The sequence below is a fragment of the Peromyscus leucopus genome, chromosome 14 (assembly GCF_004664715.2).
Source record: "Peromyscus leucopus breed LL Stock chromosome 14, UCI_PerLeu_2.1, whole genome shotgun sequence".
NCBI lineage: Eukaryota > Metazoa > Chordata > Mammalia > Rodentia > Cricetidae > Peromyscus > Peromyscus leucopus.
The window spans coordinates 64,998,691-65,007,632 of record NC_051075.1 but is presented as its reverse complement, the minus strand read 5'-3'; positions in this window follow the sequence as shown (position 1 = coordinate 65,007,632).

Below are 8,942 nucleotides of genomic sequence, written 5' to 3'. Positions count from 1 at the left end.
GGATCAATTACTTCATGACTGTAAAGCTTACACCTCCATTGGAACTTGTGGGTTATCCCTAACTGAATTTCACCTCCTTCAGGAAGCCTTCCTAGATTCCCCAGACTGTATGTGAATCCCTTTAACCTCTGAGTTTTATTGGTCTTCTCTGTACAGCACTGATTTTATGTATTAGCCACAGTGCTCCTGATTTTCTACATTTGTATATGTTTTATAACTATTCCCACTCGGGTTCTCACTCCCTGGAGGGTTGATGCCAAACTGCTTTCATCTTTGGTGCCCTAAAGTGTCTAATATGGTGACTTGGCTACAGAGGTTTGACACATATTTGAAAAGGAAGGAATGGTACATAGCATCAGAAATTACCATGGGGATAACTGTATTGAGGCGGAAGTATGAGTTCTATCAGGAGTTAGCACTGAAGATTGGTTTTCAAGTGAAAGTCAAATCTGTTGGGTACCAGAATGAAGGTGACTCTATGGAGGCTTCATTGGGATCTGCGTTGGCAGTGGTTCCATCATCACAAACACAGATAAAATACATCCCAGGTAGCCAGAGGCAGCGAATATACACACATGCATACACACACACAAACACACACACACACACACACACACACACACACACACACACGTATATAACTGTTTATATGTATATAACTATAACATATATACTTTTTAATGACACATTTGACTTACCCCAGTGTCTCTCGGTGATAGGTTCGGGACCCAGGGTTTCAAGTTATATACGGTAGAGAAATAAATGTGAAGGATAATTTCACGTGTCAATTTGCCCGAGTTACAGAGTGGCCAGATTAAACTCCTGAGTATGCCTGTGAAGGTGTTTCCACGTGAGATTAGCATTTAAAGTATTGGACTCAGTGAAATAGATTAGTCTTCCCTATGTGGATGAGCATCATCTAATCCACTGAGAATAAAATGCAGGGGCAAGGAGGACCACCCCTTGGACTGGAATTTATACCATCACCTCCTCTGGCTTGGAAGACTTCAGACTCTCACCAGCTAGGACTGCACCCATTCCAGGGGCACCACTGACCCCGCTGGCTCTCCAATTTGGAGATCCCCAGGTTGCCCAGCCTCTATAACTGAACCAGTTTTCCCAACTAGATCCTCCCTGTTCTTCTTTCCCTGCCCCCCACCCCCAAGCTCCCCAGATCCTAACGGACTCAGTGCTCTGTTCCCCTAGAACATGTTGTTATTAAACCAGCCCTATTCAAAAACACATTGATGGAGGGCACTGCTTCCAAGTGCCTGCTGTAGTCTGATCTCAGCTGGAGCCTACATTGGAAACCTTGTATCATGTATCCACCAGGATGAGTCACTCAGCAGCCAAGTGCTCATGTAAGAACCTGGTAGAAGTGACCTGGATCATTTCAGTGTTTATCTGGAAGCCAGTGGAGCCCTACCAAAGCTCTCTTTGAGTTTAGTTGTCATTTCTGGTTAAACTGTTTCTTCTTCTGAGCGTACATCCAGCAGTTCCTGTTTGTCTTCTTCATTTGTAAGCATTTTCTCTTGCTCAAATATCAGAACAAAAAGGAGAATTTGGGATAGGAGTTGTGAATGTTCAGGCATATATCTTATCTGTCAAATAATCTGGCTAAGGACATCGAAGGTGAGGCCTCACAGTCAGGGACACTCAAGGAAGACGTACAGAAAAGCGAGGTGCTATATGCATTCAGCTTTCGGGCACACTATGACTTTTAAACAGTACATCCACAGGCCTAATCATATCCCTTTGACTCCATTTGTATTCCTCAGGCATATGGCATCTGAGATGTGATAGTGCTGTGGAATATTCACCTAGGCTACTTCATGCTGTAAATGATTTGCACTTGGAGATGAATGGAGGCGAAAAGATCAGGAAGGAGGCACAGACATAAGGAGCTTACAGAATCCAGGTTTTGTCCATAAGCATCAAAACACGTCCATTGTCTGAACAGGTGACATCCAATTCCAGCTTACCATTGCGATAACCCAGAGTTTGTGGAGGCGCCTGGCCTCCTCTACAAAAGCTGCCAGCTGGAAAGAGAAAAGGAATCACTTTTTAAATGATTTGATATATTTGCAGAGATCGTAGCCCTTCAGGTCAGCAGCAAATGTGCTCACCCATCAAAGAGGAATGATCCCCGAGATTACCTCTAGGAAGTTTAAGTGTACGGAGGGAAACAGCCCAGAATATCTAAGAAGTAATGGAATCATGAGTGAACAAGCAGCTTGGTTTCACCGCAAATAAATCATCCAGGACTGATTTGGAAGCTGTTTAAAATTCACAGTGGAGGGGCACAGAGCCACTGCAATACATCTTGATTTGGGGAATGCATTTGATACTGCATCATGAAATTATACTTATAAAATTAATTGACACTGGCTTGGATCTGAACACTGTCACAGGGATTGATAATTTTCAGGGGATCTGTAAACAAGGCAGGGTGATGAATAGTGCGGCACCCAGTGAGGGTAGTTGATTAGTTAGGGGTGCCACCGAGACTGGTGTTAAGCCTGATCATATGCAACACTGTTATTAATGGCTTCTAAGAGAAAGTAAAGAGAATGTTAATGAAATTTGCAAATTATACAAACCGGGGTGGTGCTGGAATAAATCCAATGAGAATGATGGATAGAATTTATTCTGAGAGATATAGACAGGTTCAATATATGGGTAATAAACAGAAAAATGAAATTCATTTTCAAAAAATGCAAAGTAGTATAGATCAGGGGGCAAAACAAAAGGGAAGCTTATTTCTATAAGGTCGCTAAGAACTTAATTTGCACAACGTTTCGGTCCCTTCCTCAGGCAGCGACACACCTTTCTATGTCTCTCCTTTGAGGTGTCATTTTCTTCTGTTTATTGCTGTCCACCTGTGCCGTTCTCTGTAGCCTCCCTGAATGGTCTACCCTCGTTACACCTCTATAATTTCTGCAAAGATTGCTCCCTTATCTTTTATCAGTAAAAGTTGACACACTCTTCCATATCCACCTCCTTTGCCTCTACAGAGGGTAGCTTTCTCGACGGTGTGGCCACCTTATTTAGCAAAGGATCATCACTGGGACTCTTGTTTCACTGAATTCTGGCTCTGAATGGGGAGAAAGGGAACTGGCTAAGCACACAGATTTGGGGATCAAACAGAAGGAGGAACACATGCCAAGCCTTATACCAACCAACGATGAGTTATGTGGCCTTATGGGAATTCTTGAGATCTTTCCAAACCTCAGTTGTTCTGATAATAAAATGGGCACGATTGAAAGATTTCAAGGAACATTCTCTTTGCAAGCTAGTTTTCACTTCCCATTGTTGTTAAGGTTAGTTATAACATTTGCTTAAGTCTTTTCAATTTGTTCACTTATGAACTCTGAGAGCCATGCATCTGTCCCAGTGTTGTATGTTTCTCCTGGTGTCTCACACAGTGAGGCTTCTCAGGGAACCAGAGGGTAGCACACCAACAGGATTTTTTTTTTTCCTGCAGCCTTTCCATCAGCTCCGCTTGCTGTACAGATTTTGTGTTTTACAGGGAAATGGAGTAGTGAGATAATTCAAGTACACTCTCAATCCCTTTCACAGATGTGAGGGGAATGCACATGCCACTTCCACTTTGGGGCTATGCATCGTTTCCAACAGCCAGTAGAAGGCTTCCGATGTCTCTCTTGAAGTCTGGTGACATCATGTCTGCATCGGTATGGGGATATATGGGCCAGATGTAGTCAGATGGGCCACAGGTGAGAGTGAAGACAGAAGCCATGTAGAATGGTCAAAGGGCCATCTAGCCTGATTTATGAGGAGAAGCTTTGGGGAGTATAATGATCCTCATGCAATACTTGTAATTACCTGATACATGGCACCCCAAGGAGGGGTCGGGGCCATAACAGTTTATAATACATGGAATTAATAGTTTGGATAGCAAAGAGAAAGAGGAGCTGGAACTCAGTAGTTCTAGTTTAGACTGATGCTACTCTATCCTCGGGGTCTGGTATAGTCATTTTGGGTGTGAGCTTGGCTCTCACATGTGTGGACTTTCTAAAAACAGCTGAAGCACCGGGGAGATTTCAGCCAGTCGCTCTCTAAGATACGATATGTGTTGTCTGACACATAGATATGCTAGAAACTTCACAGCATGTCTTCCCACACATTTGCCAGAAATTTACTATTTATCAGTTTTTTGTTAAGTAACGAACATCTCAACAAGCATGGTTTTATAGTGCCATGCAGTTTGACTAATCTGCACTAAGTTATGGCCAGGATGGACTCTGATTGGGTTCATGTAGATTCATATGGGTTCTCAAGACATGCTCTCCTCACAAGACTACAGAAAATAAAATGAAACCATGGGAGCCTATTTAGAATCTTGGCTTACACCTGTGGTGATATTGTGTTCCCCAATATATTGTGTACCCTAATAAACTTATCTGGGGTCAGAGAACAGAACAGCTACTAGATAGACATAGAGGCCAGAAAATGGTGGCACACACATCTTTAATCCTATCACTTGGGAGGCAGAGATTCATCCAGATCTCTGTGAGTTCAAGGCCGCACTGGAAACCGCCAGGTATGGTGACATACACCTTTAATCTCAGGAAGTGATGGCAGGAAGTAGAAAGGTATATAAGGCGTGAGGATCAGGAACTAAGTTTGTTAAGCTTTCAGGCTTTTAGCAGCAGTTCAGTTGAGATCCATTTGTGTGAGGACTCAAAGGCTTCCAGTTTGAGGAAACAAGATCAGCTGAGAAGTTGGCGAAGTGAGGTTGGCTATGGCTTGTTTTATTTCTCTGATCTTTCAGCATTTACCCCAATACCTGGCCTCTGAGTTTTTTTATTTAATAAGACTGTATTTAGAAATTTGTGTTACATACACCACCTTTACTAATATCTACTGTCCAAAGTATATTATATGGCCAAGTTCAATATTAGAGAGGCAAGAGGTGCATTCAGATTACATTATGGATAACATAAAAGTTACATGCAAAGAATATGTGATTATATAATGGGAAAAAATGAAGAATCACAAACAGCAACTCCATCCATACAACCAACCTCTCATTCTCATCTGTTGCTCATGCATGGTCAACAAACAACACCTGGCCAGCTTTTCTCACCCCTTCTGATCCAATCTCTGGATACTACGTTTTGAGCCTTTCTTTGATGCCCAATTCTCTAGCTAGTATAATTCTGACTTCTACTTATCGCTTGTCTGTACAACATGGGAGGTACTTGAAACCCAAGGACCCTTCTGTTACTGCCCATGTGACATGTCATTGGGTATCTATGGATTCAGACAGAGCTAGAAAGGAACTATTATTTCTCATTGCTCTATTAAACCCTGGTTGCCCTATAGAGAGGAGGGAACTTTAACTGGAAGTCCCTAGACAATTTTTCTAGGCACTAGAGAATGTGGCACTAAAATAAATTTTATTCTTCCCATGATAGAAATCTGGTCTGATTTCAATGAAAGGTTTTTTTTTTTTTAAGTGTGATTGTGGAGTCAAATCAGGTCATAGATTGGAGGAGGAGAATCAGTATTTCAGATGCATTGAGTAGTATTTGGAAATTCATAGAGGTTTTGGCAGGCTTCTTATAAAATACTAACTTCTGATAAGTAACTATGTTTAGCTTACAGTAGTTGAGGGAAGAAGGGACATAAAAAGTGGCTAGTCTGCAGTCAGTCAGTGGGGAGGAAAACCTGTTTGAGCCTGGTACCTGGACAGGCCAGCAACCCCTGGGGATCTTTCCAAACTCATAATCTTTTATTCTCCTCTGTGGAAGCTGTGTACCATTGATCTCCTTTTTGTTTCTTGGCATACCACGCTCTTCCTCTCCTCAAGACCTTTACATTTACACTCACCCCTGTCCTTGTCCCATGTACCCTTCCCCAACTTTGCCTGGTTGGCTCCTTCTTTATCTTTTATAGATATTTTTTGAATAACCATCACATCCATGTTTGCCTCTGTCCTGTATTTTGTCAGATATCATTAGCTTTTTTATGCCCTGTAACTTCTTCTCAGGGTCAGAAAGTCAGAGGATGTGGAGGGATCAGGAATTTATTCATTTTGTGGGTAGGCCATGCACCTCCTTGGAAGTTTCTATCAAAAGGACACTTCCTGTGACCACAGTTTCCTCCTGGTCTTGCTATAGTTGGAATGGGGGAGGTGGTAGAATTTTTAGGAGGTGGGGCATATGGGAGGTCCTTAGGTCATTAAGAGGATTATGAGCTCTCTGTTTCTCTCTTTGCCTTGGTCTCTCTGTGTGTCTATTTTTTGTCTGTCTCTCTCTGTCTTCCTGTCTCTGTATCTGTCTCTCTGTCTCGTCTCTGTCTCTCTGTCTCTCTGTCTCTGTCTCTCTCTCTCTCTCTCTCTCTCTCTCTCTCTCTCTCTGTGTGTGTGTGTGTGTGTTTCTGATATTTCACTGAAGTAGCAGAATGCCCTCTTCCATGTGCCTGTTGCTCTTTAGGTTGGTGAAGTTTCTTATCTATTTCGATCTTTTTCTCCCAGACCACAAACTTGACTTCTTGCTGGAGTCTCTCAATATTTTCTCAGTGGATAATTTTCTTTAAGCTTTACTTAGTCACTTTGTTTCAGTTTTCCATTTACTTCCTGCAGGACCCTAATTAACACAGTACCCATTTAAGTATGTTGCCTCAATCCCCTCCACTAATTCTCTCTCCCTGTGCACAGCCATACAATTATATAACTTACTTATTTATTAGCTTATGCCTGTGCTTTTGCAGTTGTGAATTTTGTAAAAATGAGGACAAAATGCCTTTTATTTATTACAGTATAGTCTTCACATGATATTATATGTCTTGTACAAAAATATTTGTTGTATAGTGTGTAAAAGGAAATGATGGATAACAAGATACTAACAGGATTCCTAGAAAAAAACCATCTTTTTGAGCAATTGCTGTTTGTGAGGACCGTGCCCGTGACTAACTCATTTATGACTCCCTATAGGTATATGTGACTAATATGTCTGAATGGAGATAGAAGGCAGACACTAGAGGTTACCTTTCCAGAAGACACTGTTAGTGGACGATGGCTTCAGGATTTGAACACCTTTCTTCCCAACTCCACTTGCTATGCTTTATATCGCCCTGTTGACCTAACCGGTTGGGCATTGGAAAGTTTCATATGGCTTTTTAGACTTTCTCAATCTTTCATTTGGTTGTAATGTAACATGGGACCAATAGCTGGATTAAGACTCTCAGCTTCCCCTGGATGACCAGGGCAGGTGAATCAGGTTCAGACTAATGCAGCCAGAAGAACCTCTCCCTTCATCACTTACTTCCTTAAATAAGCTTGGCTTGCTGGGCGGTGGTGGCACATGCCTTTAATCCCAGCACTCAAGAGGCAGAGGCAGGCGGATCTCTGTGAGTTTGAGGCCAGCCTGGACCACAGAGGGAGTTCCAGGAAAGGCGCAAAACTACACAGAGAAACCCTGTCTCGAAAAACAAAAACAAAAAACAAACAAACAAACAAACCAAAAACCCCAAGAGCTTGGCTTATGCCTGTGATAGGCAGGGTAGCTAGCTATTCTCACTCATCAAAGTCTGCCTCTGTGTGCCTGTGTGTATCACGATCTGCCCTTATGGGTATAGAAGATATGAAAAGAGGTTAATTCCACACTAAGTGGAACACCTGTCAAAAAATTAAGGCCTTAGGTTTACAAAGCTCCAGCCTCCCTTTGATTATTACTGGAACTCACACAGGCAGAAGATAATCTCTAAATTATACAGGAATTCATGATTAAAATATTTTGCCCCCTTTTTAATAGTTCAGAAGGAAAGAATATGTGGCTTTGGAGGCTCAGTGTAAAATTAAGTGATAACTGATTCATAGAGAAATATAATAAATATGCAAAAAGGAACTAAAATAAGCATTTCTAATAGGTCCATACCATAAGAAGTTTCTATGTGTAAAATTGAAAGACTTCCTAGGGAAAATCTTTGGCCCATTTGCTTTTAAACTCACTTTTTATGCTCTTTTGTTACAAAAAAATGTTTCAAGCTCCATTATCTCCTTACAATAGAACACGATCAAAGAAATGTTCTCTGAGCTATGGAGTTTCCAGAAAGTTGGCCTGCAGAAAACCTTTGTGGAGGGCAGGGACCTCTGGAGCCTCCTGCCAGCCCAGGCTTTGGGTAGGAATCATCCTTGTTCTGATTTTTCCTCCAAAGACCAAGGCTATAGCTGTTCTCAGACATAGTCCATCAATGAAAAGATCTCAGAAATATTTATGGAGGCCATCTGGGTTAGACCTACCAGGTGAGAGAATGAAGGATAGCAACAGACCGGAAGGGATTCTTGAGTTAGCTGAGGGACCAGACACACATCTATGGTCACCAGTTGTTTGGGGAATTGGATGAAAGATTAGAATCTGGAGAACTCCAAACTGAGAGTGGATTGCCACAGGGGTGACCTTTGGGCATGTAAGGTTAGCATTCCTACTGGTAACCAGATAATCCAGGTTACCAGAAAGGAATGAGAGGGGTGGGTTCCTGAAATAATGGATTATCATTGGCAAAAGTTTGGAGTTGCATCTGCCTCGAAGAAAGCTTCTGGTTGGGATGAAGGCAGCAGACAGCCTGGGAAGTGTGTTCAGAGTCCATGTAAACTCTGAGAGTACCTTTGCCTCTCTTAAGGCTTGCATCCTTGCTTTTCCTTCAGCTCTTAATTTTCATATTCCTAAAACATTAAGAGAAGAGATGGGAAGAATGAAAACAAGTCTTTTTACACCTTAGCATATTTTATCTGTTCTAAAAAAAACTTGGGCAATTTGCACATCAGCCTCTTTGCTCAAGATTTATCACAGTGTTGAAATGACTTCACCAAAGAGGTAAACTTGTAGACTTTTTAAAATACGTATTATAGAGGGATTTGGGTAACTTTGCCATTTCAGTAGCTTTGATGGTTTAAGAGGTGTTGTGGATTTATTTAG